This window comes from Giraffa tippelskirchi, chromosome X (assembly GCF_054371585.1).
Source record: "Giraffa tippelskirchi isolate mGirTip1 chromosome X, T2T-mGirTip1v1.2.pri, whole genome shotgun sequence".
NCBI lineage: Eukaryota > Metazoa > Chordata > Mammalia > Artiodactyla > Giraffidae > Giraffa > Giraffa tippelskirchi.
In genome coordinates, this window is record NC_137289.1 from 79,779,383 (window position 1) to 79,799,853 (window position 20,471).

The 20,471-nt window shown below is 37.2% G+C and overlaps 1 pseudogene; it reads left to right on the forward strand.

The window, feature by feature from the left end:
- Nucleotides 1–20,471, forward strand: part of LOC145535668 (ubiquitin carboxyl-terminal hydrolase 44-like) — a 104,942-nt pseudogene that overhangs the window by 34,550 nt on the left and 49,921 nt on the right.

Consider the following 20,471-nt stretch of genomic DNA (forward strand, 5'->3'; position numbering starts at 1 on the left):
AGAAGGCAATGGCAACCCACTCCAGTACTCTTGCCTGGAAAATCCCATGGACAGAGGAGCCTGGTAGGCTGCAGTCCATGGGGTCACGAAGAGTCGGACATGACTGAGCAACTTCACTTCCACTTTTCACTTTCATACATTGGAGAAGGAAATGGCACCCCGCTCCAGTGTTCTTGCCTGGAGAATCCCAGGGACGTCGGAGCCTGATGGGCTGCCATCTATGGGGTCACACAGAGTCAGACACGACTGAAGCGACTTAGCAGTAGCAGCACATGGTGGAGCATCAAAGAATAGAAAGATGGGATTTATTCAACCAAGACAGTTAAGTTGATAATACCTTTCTTTTTATCATGAATTGCATACTTTGTTCTAAATCATGTGGTCTGGAAACTGGACCTTGGTCACATCATTTTGCTATACAGTGCTCAGTATGGAGATTATTTCCTGATTTTCGTGGTTATCCCCAACAAGACGCCCAGGAATTTCTTTGTGAGCTTTTGAATAAAGTACAACATGAACTAGAGATAACGGATAGCAGGTTACCACCACTTACCTCAACTTCTCAAAGTAAACTTATCATACAGTTTCTGAATGTTTTGAGTAACATTTTTTGTATATACAGCTTCTTAGGTTAAATGTCTTGCATGTGACAACAAATTAAATAACATAGAACCTTTCTGGAACTTGTTACTGGAATTTCAAGAAAGATACAAATGCAGTGGAAAAGATATTACTTCCCAGCCATGTCTTGTCACTGAAATGTTGGCCAAGTTCACAGAAACTGAAGCTTCAGAAGGAAAAATGTACATATAACCAGGGTAATTAGAAGTGTAGAAGGTTCTCCTCAAAACCAGTTACGCTCACAGAAGCTGCCAAACAGTTTATGATTTGCCACTTACCTCAGGTTCTCAGAATACACCTCAAATGATTCAGGTGATAAGGACATAAAAATTGACAGAAGATTGGTATTCATATTGGTTTTGAAGAAATCTGAAACTTGGGACCCTAGTGTTGCAGGGAATATTTGAAATCTCTCAGACTATAATGCTTTATCTATTGCATAATGCACCACGGGAAAGAATTTGGCTCAGAACATTACACCACATACTGTTATAATTCTGAAGGAGGGTACTGGTTACACTGCAATGATTCCAATCTAAATATGTGCATTATGGATGAAGTATGCAAGGCTCAAGCTTATGTCTTGCTTTATAACAAGTGAGTTATTGAGACTGAGTATTCTAAACTCTTGTCTGGTAGTCAATATCCCGAAGAAGAAGCTGGTATATATAATGAAATTCTTTGTTGTTGTTCAGTTGCTCTGTTGTGTCTGACTCTTTGTGGCCCCATGGACTGCAGAATGCCAGTCTTCCCTGTCCTTCACAATATCCTGGAGTTTGCTCAAACTAATGTCCATTGAATAGGTGATGCCATCCAACCACCTCATCTTCTGTCATCCCTTCCTCCTCCTGCTTTCAATCTTTCCCAGCATCGAGGCCTTTTCCAATGAGTTGGCTCTTTGCATCGAGTGGCCAAAGTATTGGAGCTTCAGCTTCAGCATCAGTCCTTCCAGTCAATATTCAGGGTTGATTTCCTTTAAGATTGACTGGTTTTGTCTCCTTGCTGTCCAAGGGACTCTCAAGAGTCTTCTCCAGCACCACAGTTTGAAAGCATCATTTCTTCAGCCATCAGCCTTCTTTTTGGTTCAACTCTCACATCCAGACACAACTACTGGAAAAATCAAAGCTTTGACTGTATGAAATTTTGTCAGCAAACTGATGTCCCTGCTTCTTAATACATTATACAGGTTTGCCATAGGTTTCTTTCCAAGGAGAAAGAGCCTTTTAATTTTATGATTGCAGTCATTATTCACAGAGATTTTGAAGCCCAAGAAAATAAAATCTTTCACTGTTTCCAATTTTTCCCCTTGTATTTTTCATGAAGTGATAGGACAGGATTCCATGATTTAATTTTTTCAAATGGTGAGTTTTAAGCCAGCTTTTTCATTCTCCTCTTTCACCCTCATCAAGAGGCTTTTTAGTTCCTCTTTGCTTTCTGTCATTAGAATGGTATTATCTGCATATCTGAGGTTGTTATTATTTCCCCAGAAATCTTGATTCCAGCCTGTGATTCATACAGCCTAGCATTTTGCATGATGTACTCTGCATAGAGGAGGCTTCCCTGGTGGCTCAGTGGTAAAGAACCCACCTGCCAATGAGGGAGAAGTAAGAGACCCAGTTTCAATCCATGGGTCAGGAAGATCCCCTGGAGAAGGGAATGGCAACCCAGTCCAGTATTCTTGCCTGGAGAATCCCGTGGACACAGGAGTCTGGCACACTACAGTCCATGAGGTAACAAAGAGTTAGACATCCCTGAAGAGACTGAGTACACACACACTCTGCATAGAAGTTTAAATAATCAGGGTGACAATATACAGCCTTGTCATACACCTTTCCCAATATTACTCCAGTCAGCTGTTCCATGCTTATTTCTAACACGCTTCTTGACCTGCATACAGGTTTCTCAGGAGACAGGAAAAGTGTATACAATTTCCATGGTATTTTTCACAGAACTAGAGCAAACATTTTCATAATTTTTATGGAAACACAAAAGACCCTGAGTAGCCAAAGCAATCTTGAGAAAGAGGAATGGGGCTGAAATAGTCAACCTGCCTGACTTCAGACTATACTACAAAGCTACAGTCATCTATACAGTATGGTACTTGCACAAAAACAAATGTAGATCAATGGAACAAGATAGAAAGCACAGAGATAAACTACGGGTAAGTTACTTTTGACAAAGGAGGCAAGAACACACAATGGAGAAAAGATAGTCTCTTCAATGAATGGTTCTGGGAAAACTGGACAATTATGTGTAAAAGAATGAAATTAGACCACTTCCTAACACCATACTCAGTGATGAAATCAAAATGGATTAAAGACCTGAATGTAACACCAGAAACTATGAAACTCTTAGAGGAAAACGTAAGCAAAATACGCTTTGACACAAATCACAGCAAGATCATAGATTAATGGAAATAAAACCAAAAATAAACAAATGGGATCTAATTAAACTTAAAAGCTTTTGCACACTGAAAGAAACTATAAACAAAGTGAAAAGTCAGCCCTCAGAATGGGTGAAAATAATAGCAAATGAAACAACTGACAAAGGATTAATCTCCAAAATATACAAGCAGCTCATGCATCTCAATGCCAGAAAAACAAATAACCCAGTCAAAAAGTGAGTAGAAGACCTAAACAGATATTTCTCCAAGAAGATATACAAATGAATAATAAACACATTAAAAGATGCTCAACATCACTCATTAATAGGGAAATGCATATCAAAATTACCATCAGGTATCACCTCACACCAATCACCAGGCCCATCATCAAAAAATCTACAAACACTAAATGCTGGAAAGGGTGTAGAGAAAATGGAATCCTCTTGCACTGTTTGTGGGAATATAAACTGATACAGCCACTATGGAAGACAACATGGAGATTGTATAAAAAACTAAAAATAAAACTACCATATTATCCAGCAATCCCACTAGTGGGCATGTACCCTGAGGAAATCATAATTGAAAAGAAACACATGGACCTCAATGTTTATTTCATTACTATTTATAATAGCTAGGACATGGAAGCAACTTAGATGTACATCAACAGATGAATGAAGAAACTGTGGTACATATACACAATGTAATATTATTCAGCCATAAAAAGGAACACATATGAGTTATTTATAATGAGGTGGATAAAACTAGATCCTATTATACAGAGTAAAGTAAGTCAGAGAAAGACAAATATTGCACATTAATGCTAACATATAGAATCTAGAAAAATGGTGTTGAAGAACTTATCTACAGGGTAGGAAAGGAGACACAGGCTTAGAGAACAGACCTGTGAACACAGTTGGGGAAAGAGACTCTGTGATGAGTAGAATTGAAAGAGTAGCATTGAAACATATACATTACCATATGTAAAATTAAATAGCCATTGGAAATTTACTCTTTGATGCAGTGAGCTCAATTCCACTACTCTGTGACAACCTAGAAAGGTTGGATGTGATGGGAAGTGAGAGGGAGGTTCAAGAAGTAAGGAACATATGTATACCTATGGGTATTTCATGTTGATATATGGCAGAAACCAATACAATATTTTGAAACAATTATCCCCCAATGAAAAATAAATAATTTTTAAATAAATTTATTTATTTTAGTTGGGGGCTAACTACTTTACAATATTGTAGTGGTTTTTGCCATTGATTCACATGAATCAGCCATGGGTTTACATGTGTTCCCCATCCCGAACCTCCCTCCCACCTCCCTCCCCATCCCATCCCTCTGGGTCATCCCATTGCCCCAGTCCTGAGCATTTGTCTCATTCATTGAACCTGGAATGGTGTTCTGTTTCACATATGATAATATACATGTTTCAATGCTATTCTCCCAGAACGTCCCACCCTTACCTTCTCCCTCAGAGTCCATAAGACTGTTCTATGCATCTGTGTCTCTTATTCTGTCCCGCATATAGGGTTATCATTACCATCTTTCAAATACCATATATATGCATTAATATACTGTATTGGTGTTTTTCATTCTGGCTTACTTCACTCTGTATAATGGGCTCCAGTTTCATCCATCTCAATAGAACCGATTCACATGTTTTTTTTAATGGCTGAGTAATATTCCATTGTGTATATGTACCACTACTTCTTTATCCATTCGTCTGCTGATGGACATCTAGGTTGCTTCCATGTCCTGGCTATTGTAAACAGTGCTGTGATGAACATTGGGGTACACACGTCTCTTTCAATTCTGGTTTCCTCGGTGTGTATGCCCAGCAGTGAGATTGCTGAGTCATATGGCAGTTCTATTCCCAGTTTTTTAAGGAATCTCCACACTGTTCTCCATAGTGGCTGTACTAGTTTGCATTCCCACCAACAGTATAAGAGGGTTCCCTTTTCTCCACACCCTCTCCAGCATTTATTGCTTGTAGACTTTTGGATAGCAGCCATTCTGACGGGCGTGAAATGGTACCTCATTGTGGTTTTGATTTGCATTTCTCTAATAATGAGTGATGTTGCATCTTTTCATGTGTTTGTTAGGCATTTGTATGTCTTCTTTAGAGAAATGTCTGTTTAGTTCTTTGGCCCATTTTTTGATTGGGTCGTTTATTTTTCTGGAATTGAGCTGCAGTAGTTGCTTGTATATTTTTGAGATTAATTGTTTGTCTGTTGCTTTGTTTGCTATTATTTTCTCCCACTGTGAAGGCTGTCTTTTCACCTTGCTTATAGTTTCCTTTGTTGTGCAAAAGCTTTTAAGTTTAATTAGGTCCCATTTGTTTAATTTTGCTTTTATTTCCAATATTCTGGGAGGTGGGTCATGGAGGATTCTGCTGTGATTTATGTCGGAGAGTGTTTTGCCTATGTTTTCCTCTAGGAGTTTTATCGTTTCTGGTCTTACGTTTAGATTTTTAATCCATTTTGAGTTTATTTTTGTGTATGGTGTTAGAAAGTGTCCTAGTTTCATTCTTTTACAAGTGGTTGACCAGTTTTCCCAGCACCACTTGTTAAAGAGATTGTCTTTTCTCCATTGTATATTCTTGCCTCCTTTGTCGAAGATAAGGTGTCCATAGGTGCGTGGGTTTATCTCTGGGCTTTCTATATTGTTCCATTGATCTATATTTCTATCTTTGTGCCAGTACCATACTGTCTTGATGACTGTGGCTTTGTAGTAGAGCCTGAAGTCAGGCAGGTTGATTCCTCCTGTTCCATTCTTCTTTCTCAAGATTGCTTTGGCTATTCGAGGTTTCTTATATTTCCATACAAATTGTGAAATGATTTGTTCTAGTTCTGTGAAAAATACCATTGGTAGCTTGATAGGGATTGCATTGAATCTATAGATTGCTTTGTGTAGTATACTCATTTTCACTATATTAATTCTTCCAATACATGAACACGATATATTTCTCCATCTGTTTGTGTCCTCTTTGATTTCTTTCATTGGTGTTTTATAGTTTTCTATGTATAAGACTTTTGTTTCTTTAAGTAGATATTTTCCTAAGTATTTTATTCTTTTTGTTGCAATGGTGAATGGTATTGTTTCCTTAATTTCTCTTTCTGTTTTCTCATTATTGGTGTATAGAAATGCAAGGGATTTCTGTGTGTTAATTTTATATCCTGCAACTTTACTATATTCATTGATTAGCTCTAGTAATTTTGTGGTAGAATCTTTAGGGTTTTCTATGTAGAGGATCATGTCATCTGCAAACAGTGAGAGTTTTACTTCTTCTTTTCCTATCTGGATTCCTTTTATTTCTTTTTCAGCTCTGATTGCTGTGGCCAAAACTTCCAAAACTATGTTGAATAGTAGTGGTGAAAGTGGGCATCCTTGCCTTGTTCCTGACTTTAGGGGAAACGCTTTCAATTTTTCACCATTGAGGATAATGTTTGCTGCGGGTTTGTCATATATAGCTTTTATTATGTTGAGGTATGTTCCTTCTATTACTGCTTTCTGGAGGGTTTTTATCATAAATGGATGTTGAATTTTGTCAAAGGCTTTTTTCTGCATCTATTGAGATAATCATATGGTTTTTATCTTTCAATTTGTTAATGTGGTGTATTACATGGATTGATTTGCGGATGTTAAAGAAACCTTGCATTCTTGGGATACAGCCCACTTGGTCATGATGTATGATCTTTTTAATATGATGTTGGATTCTGTTTGCTAGAATTTTATTAAGGATTTTTGCATCTATGTTCATCAGTGATATTGGTCTGTAGTTTTCTTTTTTTGTGGCATCTTTGTCTGGTTTTGGAATTAGGGTGACGGTGGCCTCATAGAATGAGTTTGGAAGTTTACCATCTTCTGCAATTTTCTGGAAGAGTTTGAGTAGTATAGGTGTTAGCTCTTCTCTAAATTTTTGGTAGAATTCAGCTTGAAGCCGTCTGGTCCTGGGCTTTTTTTTGCTGGAAGATTTCTGATAGAACAACCAAACAGAAAATTAACAAGGAAACACAAACTTTAAATGATACAATAGACAAGTTAGATTTAATTGATATTTACAGGACATTCCACCCCAAATAATTAAGCTGGAAGACAAAAAAATAGTACTCACCCAGACAGAGCAGCAAAATATTTAAAACAAAATTAAAAACTGAAGATACTTTAAGGGGCTTTTGAGACTACATCCAGCAGAATAACATGCACATTTATAGGAGTCCCAGGTGAAGAAGAGAGAGAATACCTGAAAAATTATTTTGAGTGTTTGAAAAATTTAAGGAAGAAAACAGACATCTGGGTCCAGGATGTACATAGAGCTTCAAATAAGGAAAACCTGAAAAGATACATGCCAAGACACAGTATAATTAAAATGGTAAAATTAAGAATAAAAGAATTATAAAATCATCAAGAAAAAAACAAATTGTTATATACAAAAGAAACCCTACAAGGCTATCAGACGAAACATTACAGACTGGTAGAGAGGGAAATAACATTCAAAGTTTTGAAAGAAATAAACTTTCAACCAAGAGAGAAACTATAAAAACATCCAGAAAATAATGAACAAATAGCAATAAATATATGCTTACCTAAGCTTACATAAAATAATTACTTTAAATGTAAATATATAAAATTCACTAATCCAAAAGACATGGAATGGCTTAATGGATTAAAAATAAAAGTTGGATACATCTATATGTCCCATACAAGACGTATACAACAGAGGAAAGCATGCACAGACTGAACGTGAAGAATTGAAAAGATACTTTATGGAAATAAAAATGAAAAAAAAAGTTGGAATAGCTGTACCATATGAGGCAAAATAGACTTTGAAACAAAGACTTTAATAAAAGACAAACAAGAATATAACATAGTGTTAAAAAGGTCAATGTAACAAGACATAAAATTTATAAGTGTATATACACTCAATAAAGGAGCAACAAAATATCTAAAGCAAATATTAATGGACTTAAAGGGAGAAACTGAAAGCAATACAATGCAGTAGCAGACTTAATCAGTCCACTTATATCAATGGATAGATAATCGAGACAGAAAATCAAAATGGCTATATTGGCCTTATATGATGTATTAAACCACATGAACTTGAAAGATATGTACAGAACATACTCTTCAAAAGCATCAGAATACACAGCATTCTCAAAAGCATATGGAACATTCTCCAGGATAAGACTCAAAACAAGCCTTAATGAATTCAAAAAGAGTGAAATTAAATTAAGCATCTTCTCTGACCACAATGCTATGAACCTAGAAATCAATCACAAAAAAATGGAAAAGACTCAAAAATACGGAAATTAAACAACATGTTACTAAACAACCAATGCATGATCAACAAATTCAAAGGAGAAATTTTTAAAATACTTCAATAAAAATGAAGATAGGAATAAGACCTACCAAAATTTATGAGATGAAGTAGAAGTGGTTCTAAGAAGAAATAGAGACTAAAAACAATTTAAAAGACCAACAAAGCATAAGGTCTGATTCTTTACAAAGATAAATAAATATTTGGCTAGACTTCTATTTCTGTTTTATTGACTATGCCAAAGCCTTTGACTAGGTGGATCACAATCAACTGTGGAAAATTCTGAAAGAGATGGGAATACCAGACGATCTGACCTGTCTCTTGAGAAACCTGTATGCAGGTCAGGAAGCAACAGTTAGAACTGGACATGGAACAACAGACTGGTTCCAAATAGGAAAAGGAGTACGTCAAGGCTGTATATTGTCACTGTGTTTCTTTAACTTATATGCAAAGTACATCATGAGAAACGCTGGGCTGGGAGAAGCACAAACTAGAATCAAGATTGCCGGGAGAAATATCAATAAGCTCAGATACGCAGATGACACCACCCTTATGGCAGAAAATGAAGATCTAAAGAGCCTCTTGATGAAAGTGAAAGAGGAGAGTGAAAAAGTTGGCTTAAAGCTAAACATTCAGAAAACTAAGATCATGGCATCTGGTCCCATCACTTCATGGGAAATAGATGGGGAAACAGTGGAAACAGTTTCAGACTTTATTTTTTGGGGCTCCAAAAGCACTGCTGATGGTGATTGCAGCCATGAAATTAAAAGACTCTTACTCCTTGGAAGGAAGGTTATGACCAACCTAGATAGCATATTTAAAATCAGAGACATTACTTTGCCAACAAAGGTCCATCTAGCCAAGGCTATGGTTTTCCCAGTGGTCATGTATGGATGTGCGCGTTGGACGGTGAAGAAAGCTGAGCACTGAAGAATTGATGCTTTTGAACTGTGGTGTTGGAGAAGACTCTTGAGAGTCCCTTGGACTGCAAGGGGATCCAACCAGTCCATCCTAAAGGAGATCAATCCTGGGTGTTCATTGGAAGGACTGATGTTGAAGCTGAAGCTCCAATACTTTGGCCACCTCATGCGAAGAGTTGATTGATTGGAAAAGACTCTAATGCTGGGAAGGATTGGGGGCAGGAGGAGAAGGGGACGACAGAGGATGAGATGGTTGGATGGCATCACCGACTCGATGGACATGGGTTGGGGTAAACTCTGGGAGTTTGTGATGGACAGGGAGGCCTGGTGTGCTGCGATTCATGGGGTCACAAAGAGTCGGACACGATTGAGCGATTGAACTGAACCAGAGAGAGAAGGAGGATGCAAATAAATATAATCAGAAATGAAAGAAGATACATTATACCATCGAAATATAAAAGATAAGAAACTACTATGAAGAATTTTACACCAATAACTAACATAACCAAGAAGAAATTGATAAATTACTAGAAAAATATATTTTCTCCCAAGACTGAATCATGAAGAAATAAATATCTGAACAGACTGATTACTAGTTAGGAGATTAAACCATTAATCAGAAACCTTCTAGCAAACCAAAGTCCAAGAGCCAACAGCTTTACCGATAAATTCGACAAAACATTCAAAGAAGATTTAATATCTATCCTTCTCACACTCACCTAAAAGATGAAGAGAAAGAAAACCTTCATAAAATATTTTATGAAGCCAATATTACCCTGATACCAAAATCAGACAAGAACTGTACAGTACAAGAAAATTACAGATCAATATCCTTGGTAAACATAAATGCAAAAATCCTCAACAAAAAAATTACCTAACTGAATTAAATGATACATTAAAAGAATCATATACCATGATCAAGTGGGACATAACACATGTACCCCAATGTTCATTGCAGCACTGTTTACAATAGCTAGGGCATGGAAGCAACCTAATGTCCATCGGCAGATGAATGTATAAGAAAGCTGTGGTACATGTACACAATGGAATATTACTCAGCTATTAAAAAGAATGCATTCAAATCAGTTTAAATGAAGTGGATGAAACTGAAGCCTATTATACAGAGTGAAGTCAGTCAGAAAGAGAAATACCAATGCAGTATATTAATGCATATATATGGAATTTAGAAAAGTGGTAAGGGTGACACTTTATGCAAGTCAGCACAAGAGACACAGATATAAAGAACAGACTTTTGGACTCTGGGAGAAGGTGAGGGTGGGATGATTTCAGAGGATAATATTGAAACATGCATATTACCATATGTGAAATACATGACCACTCCAAGCTTGGTGTATGAAACAGGGCACTCAAAGCTAGTGCAATGGGACAACCCAGAAGGATGGTATGGGGAGGGAGGTGAGAGGGGTTTCGGGATGGGGGACACATGAACAACCATGATTCATGTCAGTGTATGGCAAAAATACTACAATATTTTAAAGTAATTCAGTTCAGTTCAGTTCAGTTCAGTCCCTCAGTCGTGTCCAACTCTTTGCGACCCCATGAATCACAGCACGTCGGGCCTCTCTATCCATTACCAACTCCCAGAGTCTACCCAAACCCATGTCCATCGAGTCAGTGATGCCATCCAGCCATCTCTTCTCTGTCTTCCCCTTCTCCTCCTGCCTCCAATCCTTCCCAGCTTCAGGGCATTTTCCAATGAGTCAACTCTTCGCATGAGGTGGCCAAAGTATTGGAGCTTCAGCTTCAACATCAGTCCTTCCAATGAACACCCAGGACTGATCTCCTTTAGGATGGACTGGTTGGATCCCCTTGCAGTCCAAGGGACTCTCAAGAGTCTTCTCCAACACCACAGTTCAAAAGCATCAGTTCTTCAGCGCTCAGCTTTCTTCACCATCCAAATCTCACATCCATACATGACTACTGGAAAAACCATAGCCTTGACTAGACGGACCTTGGTTGGCAAAGTAATGTCTCTGCTTTTTAACATGCTGTCTAGGTTGGTCATAACTTTTCTTCCAAGGAGTAAGCGACTTTTAATTTCATGGCTGCAATCACCATCTGCAGTGATGTTGGAGCCCCCAAAAATAAAGTCTGAAACTGTTTCCACTATTTCCCCATCTATTTCCCATGAAGTGATGGGACCAGATGCCATGATCTTAGTTTTCTGAATTGAAAACTGTGTTGAGCTTCAAGCCAACTTTTTCACTCTCCTCTTTCACTTTCATCAAGAGGCTCTTTAGTTCTTCTTCATTTTCTGCCGTAAGGGTGGTGCCATCTGCATATCTGAGGTTATTGATATTTCTCCCGGCAATCTTGATTCCAGCTTGTGCTTCTTCCAGCCCAGCGTTTCTCATGATGTACTCTGCATAGAAGTTAAATAAGCAGGGTGACAATATACAGCCTTGACGTACTCCTTTTCCTATTTGGAACCAGTCTGTTGTTCCATGTCCAGTTCTAACTGTTGCTTCCTGACCTGCATACAGGTTTCTCAAGAGACAGGTCAGATGGTCTGGTATTCCCATCTCTTTCAGAATTTTCCACAGTTGATTGTGATCCACACAGTCAAAGTCTCTGGCACAGTCAATAAAGCAGAAATAGATATTTTTCTGGAACTCTCTTGCTTTTTCTATGCAGCCTCCAATTAAAATAAATAATTTGAAAAAAAAAAAGTAAAACACAAATTGGGAAACAAAACCGAAGCAGAGTGCCAACTGGTGAATAAAGCAAGGAAAATGAAACAAATTAACAAATGGTGAAGTAAAGAAATGGAAGAAAATAAGAGGTAGATAAGCAAAGTTAAATAGAATTGTATAAAAATGATTTATATGTATATATCTTTATATATATATATGAGTACATATATGTATTTGTGTGTATATATATATATATATATATACACACACACACATAATATAACTACAGCAGGAAAAGAACAATAAGAAAAGCAAACAAAGAAGCCAAAAAAAATTAAACAAATCCTACAAGACTTCAAAACCCACTGTAGAGTTAGACGTATATAAAGGAAATAAAATGTATGATTTTAAGAAAGAAGTTCTCGAAAGTTTAAATAAGGTTAATAGTAAAAATAAAATCAACCAATGCAAAAGAAAAAAAAAAAGGAAAATAAATCCAGAGCCAACTACAGAAGAAATCAAAATATAAGAAAAATAATAAATGTTTTTCTGGGATCTCAGCTATCAGTATCATTTCACTCCCTGTGAGTCACAGTCCACCTCTGCCTTTCTAGAATGCCCTCCAGTATTAAATTGTTCTCTGGACTTGCTATGGGGACAGATCAGAGTCTAATCTGGCCCTACTCCTGGGTGTTCTTGCCTCCAATGTTCACAGCTGCCAGAGCTAGTGTGTTTTCTTCTGTGGGAGCTCTCATTGTCCTTTTATATGTTTCTTAGACACAGAGTCCACCTAGTTGATCATGTGGATTTAATCTGCAGCTTGTACAGTTAGTGGGAAGATTTTTGATCATCTTTTTTAGCCACACTGACCATGCAGTTCCATTGTGGTTTTACCATCACCTCTGCATGTGGGTCATCTATAGGAGTTTGCTCCTGAGGCTGGCCCTGGAGGACTTGAGTCTGTCCCAGTGAGGGCCGGGTGCAACTATTTGGATCACAGGGGCCCTGGAGAAGGACATAATGTGCTATTAGTATTTTCCCCAGCTTTTGACTCTCTGCCCCAGTGAGGATCAAGCATGCAGGTAGTGTAGCTGCTTGCATTGTGAGGACCCTGACATTGCCAAGTGTGCAGGGATGCCAGCAGCCTCAGGCACAGGAATTATGCTACTATTAGAGTCTTTTTCTAGCCTCTGGCAGCTGGCATTCAAAGGGCCTCCCTTGCTAGTCCTTCTCTGTTGCTTGGCACAGCAGGCCCTCAAAGGCCCCCCTGTGGCTGGGGTCCTTCTCTAATGTTTAAAGAGCCACACTCTCTGGGGGTCTTTCTCTATTGATCAGTTTCCTGCACTGGCAGTTGGGGAGAGAGAGAGGCTACAGTGATGGCTCCATCCCTTGCACACGACTCAGCAGTATTGCCTTGACTCCATGACTGACTGGTTTTCCTCAAAGGCATTCCCCACTGAGATGTCCTCCCTCACATCCCCTCGGCCTGTCTCCCTGCAGTCAACAGCAGACCTCATTCTTGGAGTTGTTCTCCATTTCCTATGCTCCAGCCCCCAACCTCAGCACATTCCATAGGACTTGTGTCCCAATCCTGGGTATGTAGGGCTGTGACAAGTATTGTCTGTGTGGTTCTCATTCTATTCAGACTGTCATAGATCAGCTGCTGCACTCTCCTACAGGCTCAAATGCTTACCCTCTGTCCAAACAATTGCCTCAATGTGGGGATCTGACACCTGCTTCAGTTCCCCCACTGATCAGGTACAGTTCCAGTCCTGCTCACTCTCCTCTTTTTCCCTTCCTTGCATCATCCTATGAAGTTTTGTGTAAGTCTCTATATTCCTTTCCAATGGTCAGACACTCTTGCCCACTCTCAGCTGGTGTTCTGTGAGATCTGCATCTGAAGCTGTGTTTCTGATGCACTCATGGAGAGAGATGTGCTCCACATCCACCTACTCCTCCACCATCTTGTCTCTCCTCTCAGCTAACAGTTTTATGATATACCATGATATATTTTGAAATAAAAATCAGTAGAGAAATTTGATTGATACAATAATATATTCAGAACCTGAAAATTTGGCAAAATAATACCAAGGAAAGATTACAAGCCTTAATTAATGACCCAGTTAGCTCAGTTGGTAAAGAATCCACCTGCAATTCAGGAGACCTTGGTTTGATTCCAGGATCAGGAAGATCCGCTAGAGAAGGGATAGGCTATCCACTCTAGTATTATTGGGCTTCCCTTGTGGCTCAGGTGGTAAAGAATCCACCTGCACTGCAGGAGACCTGGGTTCGATCCCTGGGTTGGGAAGATCCCCTGTAGCATGGAGAGTCTACCCACTCCAGTATTCTGGCCTGGAGAATTTCATAGACTGTGTAGTCCATGGGTCACAAACAGTCAGACACGACTGAATGACTTTCACTTCATGGTAGTGTGTGAGTGAGTGAAAGTCGCTCAGTCATATCTGACTCTTTTCAATCATATGGACTGCAGCCCACAAGGTTCTCCTCTGTCCATGGGATTCTCCAGGCATAAATACTGGAGTGGGTTGCCATTACCTTCTCCCACTTCATGGTAACTCATATTCAATACAATTCTATAAAAAATGAAATAAGCAATTCCTTAGAGTTCATTTTACTGAAATTTAACTCAATTTAAACACTGCAAAGGTTCTTATAAGTTCTATAGTATAACATAAAATTTATATTATATAAAAATGTATACTTTGTTTTAGACTTTGCAATGTATTTTTATTTATTATCTGATGTTTTCTTCAAATTCTTTGAAGATAAAGAGACAGAAATTATGGCTCAATAAGAAAATGTGATTTAGCCAATGTCAGAAAGCAAGGCTCTTGTTACAACTGTTAAATAAGGTCTTACACTAACCTGAAGGAAAAAAAAAATCAAAGAATTATGAACTATGTCTAGTTTGTGAACTTGGTGTCTACTGTTTTGTCTGAAATATGCCCTAGTGCTACACGTGGGAACACACATGTGTATGTGTTGCCATTGATGTATGATTTTGCCTGTGCAGTACTATGTTGTTAATAAATTGCAAGATCACTCCTGGGATTAAAAAAAAAAAAGGAAATAAGGCTTCAACTATGATACATTTCTCTTGACTTCTAGTTCACTGTTTTTCGTATTGTTTGTCTGCCTCTCTAATAGAATATGAGGAAATAAAACACTGATGATTCCCACAAAAAAACATTTATTATGCAATAATTTATATTTAAGTCAATATTACCCACTCATGTGGAAACTATATATGCTAAATACCACGAAAAATGATTTGAGTTGGCAGCTGAATATTTGGGTATTGCAAACAGAATTATTAAGCAATACACCACAGGAAACACTCACACACACACCATCCAATTCAAGTTTGTTTCTCATCTTCATTAGACTGAAGTTGGATCCGTTTCTCTTCCCCACCTTTGAGTTTTTGTTTAAATCACCCCTCACTAAAAATATCAAATGACCTACTATCTGCCACATTATATCCTTTCCATTACAGTAAGTCATTATTCCTGACACAATTTTTCTTCCAAACATACACCAGTAATTTCTCAGATTCTTGGAGCTTTGCCCATATAACTTTTATGTCATTTATATTTTACACTAGATTAGAATCATTTGCATATATCCATTTCTCCTAATAGATGTCACACTACAGAAAGGTTTATTAATCATTCCAAAAACCCAAGCAGTTAGTACTGTATATATACACACACACACACACATATACACACACATATGTGTGTGTGTTATATGTTCCATAGGTATTTGTTTTGTTTTTTTTTAATCTCAGACTTAGTCTCTCTATTCAGAAATCACCTAAAAATGCACCTTTAAAGTATTTTACCATCAAATGAATATTTTTCTTCTTGGCCTTAGAAGTCTTTTGAGGACTGGAGATGTTAACATTTTCTATATGTCCCTATATCATACAGAAGCCATACGTGGGAACTCAGAAAACACTCTTGACAGCTAGAGTGTGGGACAAGATGCACTCCATGATAAGGGCATGTTTTTGATTTTATAATTATTTTCTGTGTTTGCCTTGTAAATGACATGTAAACTTTCATGATAGCAGGTGAAATTTTCACTTGGATGTTATCAACCTCTTTCTATTCAATCAGTCAGATATGTTCTTCAACACATCCTTTAAGAAATAGGAACATTTCAAAGTGTAACTATTAGCATATGAGATGAAAAAGAAAAATTCATCTCAATGAAAAAATGGATGTCTTACATTCTAAAAGATAGAGTAAGTACCTAGATAGAAATATTCTATAGATACAGAAGAGTTTCTCAGTGATCAGTATTCTATAACCAAGAATATTTGACATAGAGTTAATCCTGCCCATTTTATCCAAACTCTCAAACTTTACACAGCCTCTTTACTTTTGAATTATATCTGTGAGAAATAATTACTTCTGTGAGAATTTGATAGAACTTTATGTCTTGATCATGCCATTCAAGTTTTGTCATAATAAAGGTAACTTTCTCTTCTAAACAAGAGGTTCAGATATCAACTAAAGAAGAAATGAAAAGAATCACACAATATTAAGTATCAGTAAAATCATTTAAGTTCAAGAATTACAATGGCATTATAGTGAATCAACTAGCACTAATATATGGGCTTCCTTGGTAGTTCAGATAATAAAGAATCCACCTGTAATGCAGGAGACCCGGGTTCGATCCCTGGATCGGGAAGATTCCCTGGAGAAGGGAATGGCAATCCACTCCTGTATTCTTGCCTGGAGAATCCCATGAACAGTGGAATCTGTTGGGCTGCAGTCCATGGGGTTACAAAGAGTCAGACATGACTGAGAGACTAAGCACACAAGAAACACTAATATATACTCAAAGTGTTCACATAAACATGCACGATGTGATATCTTACACAGAAATTGACTTTAATAGATATCATTGCAGGATTTAGGTTTATTCTAGTAAAAACAACTCATAGAGCATTTTATTAGAGTAATAAGTTAATACATGACCTATTTTCCATTGAACACAATGAAGCATTACACTTAAATAAGTGAAATCTATTTTTTTAAATAAATTTATTTATTTTAGTTGGGGGCTAATTACTTTACAATATTGTAACAGTTTTTGCCATACATTGACATGAATCAGCCATGGGTCTACATGTGTTCCCCTTCCTGGGCCCCCCACCCACCTCCCTCCCCATCCCATCCCTCTGGGCCATCCCATTGCCCCGGCCCTGAGCCCTTGTCTCATGCATCGAACATGGAATGGTGTTCTGTTTCACATATGATAATATACATGTTTCAATGCTATTCTCCCAGAACGTCCCACTCTCACCTTCTCCCTCAGAGTCCATAAAATTGTTCTATGCATCTGTGTCTCTTATTCTGTCTCGCATATAGGGTTATCGTTACCATCTTTCAAATTCCATATATATGCATTAGCATACTGTATTGGTGTTTTTCTTTCTGGCTTACTTCACTCTGTATAATGGGCTCCAGTTTCATCCATCTCAGTAGAACCGATTCAAATGTATTTTTTTTTTAATGGCTGAGTAATATTCCATCGTGTATATGTGCCACAGCTTCTTTATCCATTCGTCTGCTGATGGACATCTAGGTTGCTTCCATGTCCTGGCTATTGTAAACAGTGCTGCGATGAACATTGGGGTACACATGTCTCTTTCAATTCTGGTTTCTTCGGTGTGTATGCCCAGCAGTGGGATTGCTGGGTCATATGGCAGTTCTAGAAATCTATTTAAATTACTAAGACATAATCCATTAAAAGAAATCATTCCCATCATATTTAGTGGTGTAAATGCAGTATGTTTAAAATGTAATACAGTGTTTTAGTTGCTAAGTCGTGTCCGACTCTTTGCAACCCCAAAGAGGCTCCTGCCAGGCTCCTCTGTCCGTGGGATTTTCCAGACAACAATACTGGAGTAGCTTGCCATTTCCTTCTCCAGAGGATCTCCCTGACCCAAGGATCAAACCCTGGTCTCTTGCATTGCAGGCAGATTCTTTACCAACTGAGCTACCAGGGAAGCCCTAATATGGGGGCTTCTTATGCATTAGAAGAATGTAAATATAAAGCATTGGGGAAAGAAAGGCAGAAATACAGACTAGAGTGGATAAAGGAAGCAAGGATGCTTTGGCATATTATTTTATACAGGAATTTCATGTCATCCTTAAAATTTATAAGAAGGTATTCTGTTTCCTTAATATGGAAGACAATTAACATGCATATTTCACTCTAGATAATTTTCAATTTTCATAATTAACAAATTTATATTTTCTCTACCATCCTTTAAAGATAAACATAGAACCATAGCTTTAGAAATGCTGAGTTTTGCATGCACTTCTTATTGGTGCTTCTATAGACACAGAATAATCTGCCTAGTGATAGCAAAATGGAGCAGAGCAAACTATTAAGTGTTCCATGAAAAATAAAGAAACAAAGGAGATACACTTTCTTGTCATCCAATTTTGTTCTTGTTTTTGATGATTATGATGCTGATGTTGAATTTATATTTAAATAAAGATGTTAAAATGATTATTGCAATATAATACAGAAGAAGAAAATGGCAGGATGAGGGAGAAATTTTGCTTTAAAGTATTCCAAAATCGTATTTACCATTTCTAGAATTTCATTCAAGAACAGTTAACTTGGCTATCTCCAGTTATGTAGGGATTCTCTTGACAATAGCTCTTTTTTTTTCACTGCTTTGACTTTTTTTTTTTTAATTCTAAAATTTCCTTGTAAAACTCAAATTTTCTTCAAAGTTTCCTTTGCTGTAATGGTCATGTTTGACTCTTTGCAACCTCATGGACTGTAGCCCACCAGGCTCCTCTGTCCTTGGAATTCTCCAGGCAAGAATACTGGAGTGGGTAGCCATTCCCTTCTCTAGGGAAGCTTCCTGACCCAGGGATTAAACCCAGATTTCCTGCACTGCAGGCAGATTCTTTGCCATCTGAGCTGCCAGAGAAGCTGTCATGGATTAATGAAAATAATTTGTCTATATCTTGCATAGTATTCTTCTCACAAATCTGTTGATCTTTCTTTCTACTGTAATATTCTTCTCATAAATGTGATGATCTTTCTTTCAGAGTGTGCTAAAGTCTTTCAGCATTTTCTTTTGGACTTTATTTTATACACTTTTTGTCATTTTGATTACCTTTTCTGAGTTACCACTATTTGATCTTATATGTTTTAACCGTGAAGATTAAAAAGTGAATTTACAAGCCCAAAAGTGTCTCAGTGAATGGTGAGTACAATAAAATGATTATCTTGACTACTAGTCAAGATGCCCCTATTTTTGATATCTTTCTATTTTGTGTAAAAGTCATATTCAGAATTTAATTTTAAAATAATATATGACATATTAAAAATTAAACTTACTGATTATTATATTTACAAATTATTATTATTATATTTACAAATCAGTCTTATAGATTATTATAACTTCATTACCATTATTCATCCAATGCATAGCAAATTACTTGTATATAATAGACTGGGTAAATACTTATTGAATTAATAATTAGTCAAACCAATAACTAGGAATTCCATGAGAAATCAACAAATCACCAGCTTCATAATCTTTGATCTTGGTCTGGTTCATCTTCATTTACCCATTCCACACTGCTAGCCTTCCGGGAAGTTCTATAACCTTCTGACTTAGAACGACTGTATTTCACACCAGAAGGCACTGCTGAAAAGTGGAGAAAAATGAAGAGCAACAAAGTTTATCAGAATTACTTACACTAAGACTGTAACTAAAGGAAAATAAAAGAGGAAAAACTTTGAGTTACATTTAGTTACACTGTGTAACTCAATGTACACTGAGTTACATTTAATTATACAAAAATCTAGTGTCCTCTCATTTCCCCGATGTATTCATAAACTGGGTCAGGGAGACAAAGAATAGGGAATAAGCTTAGGAAAATATTTTAATTCTGAATTCAATGAAAAGCCCATATCAATCTTGTATATCAATAAAAGAATATCACCACCATTCAGAGGTGCACCTATAAAACCTGTGCCTACTCCTATTCCCTCCTCTAGAAAAATACTAATAGAGATAATGAGGATATGCTTAGAATAAAGATTGAATTTTAAAATAACAATCACATTTAACATACATGAAATTTCAAATAGTTTTCAAAGAAGCTATGTAAATAGCCAGTAAATAGCAATCCAGGGGCAAAAAAATGGTTATCCAGGCTTTTTAATGTCAGTGCTATTTGTAAAAGCTGAAATACATTCTTCTTTAGGAATTGCTAATTGCTGATATTCCTGGCAACTCTGGCAATGAAGACTGCATATTAGAAAACCTTCATCCACCATACTATGGACACTCACTAATTCTTTCTTTTACAACATAATGTGATGTAGATAATAAGCTATTGTGAGAGGAGGTCCTAGTTGCCTGAAGGGAATTATAAACCCTCCCCTTTTAAAGGATATAAAAGAAATGAAGAATACTCCTTTCATCTGTCACCCATTACATCTCCATTTACTTCTCCAGGGACTATAAATTATTTAAACACAGAATTTCAAGTGGAAATCTT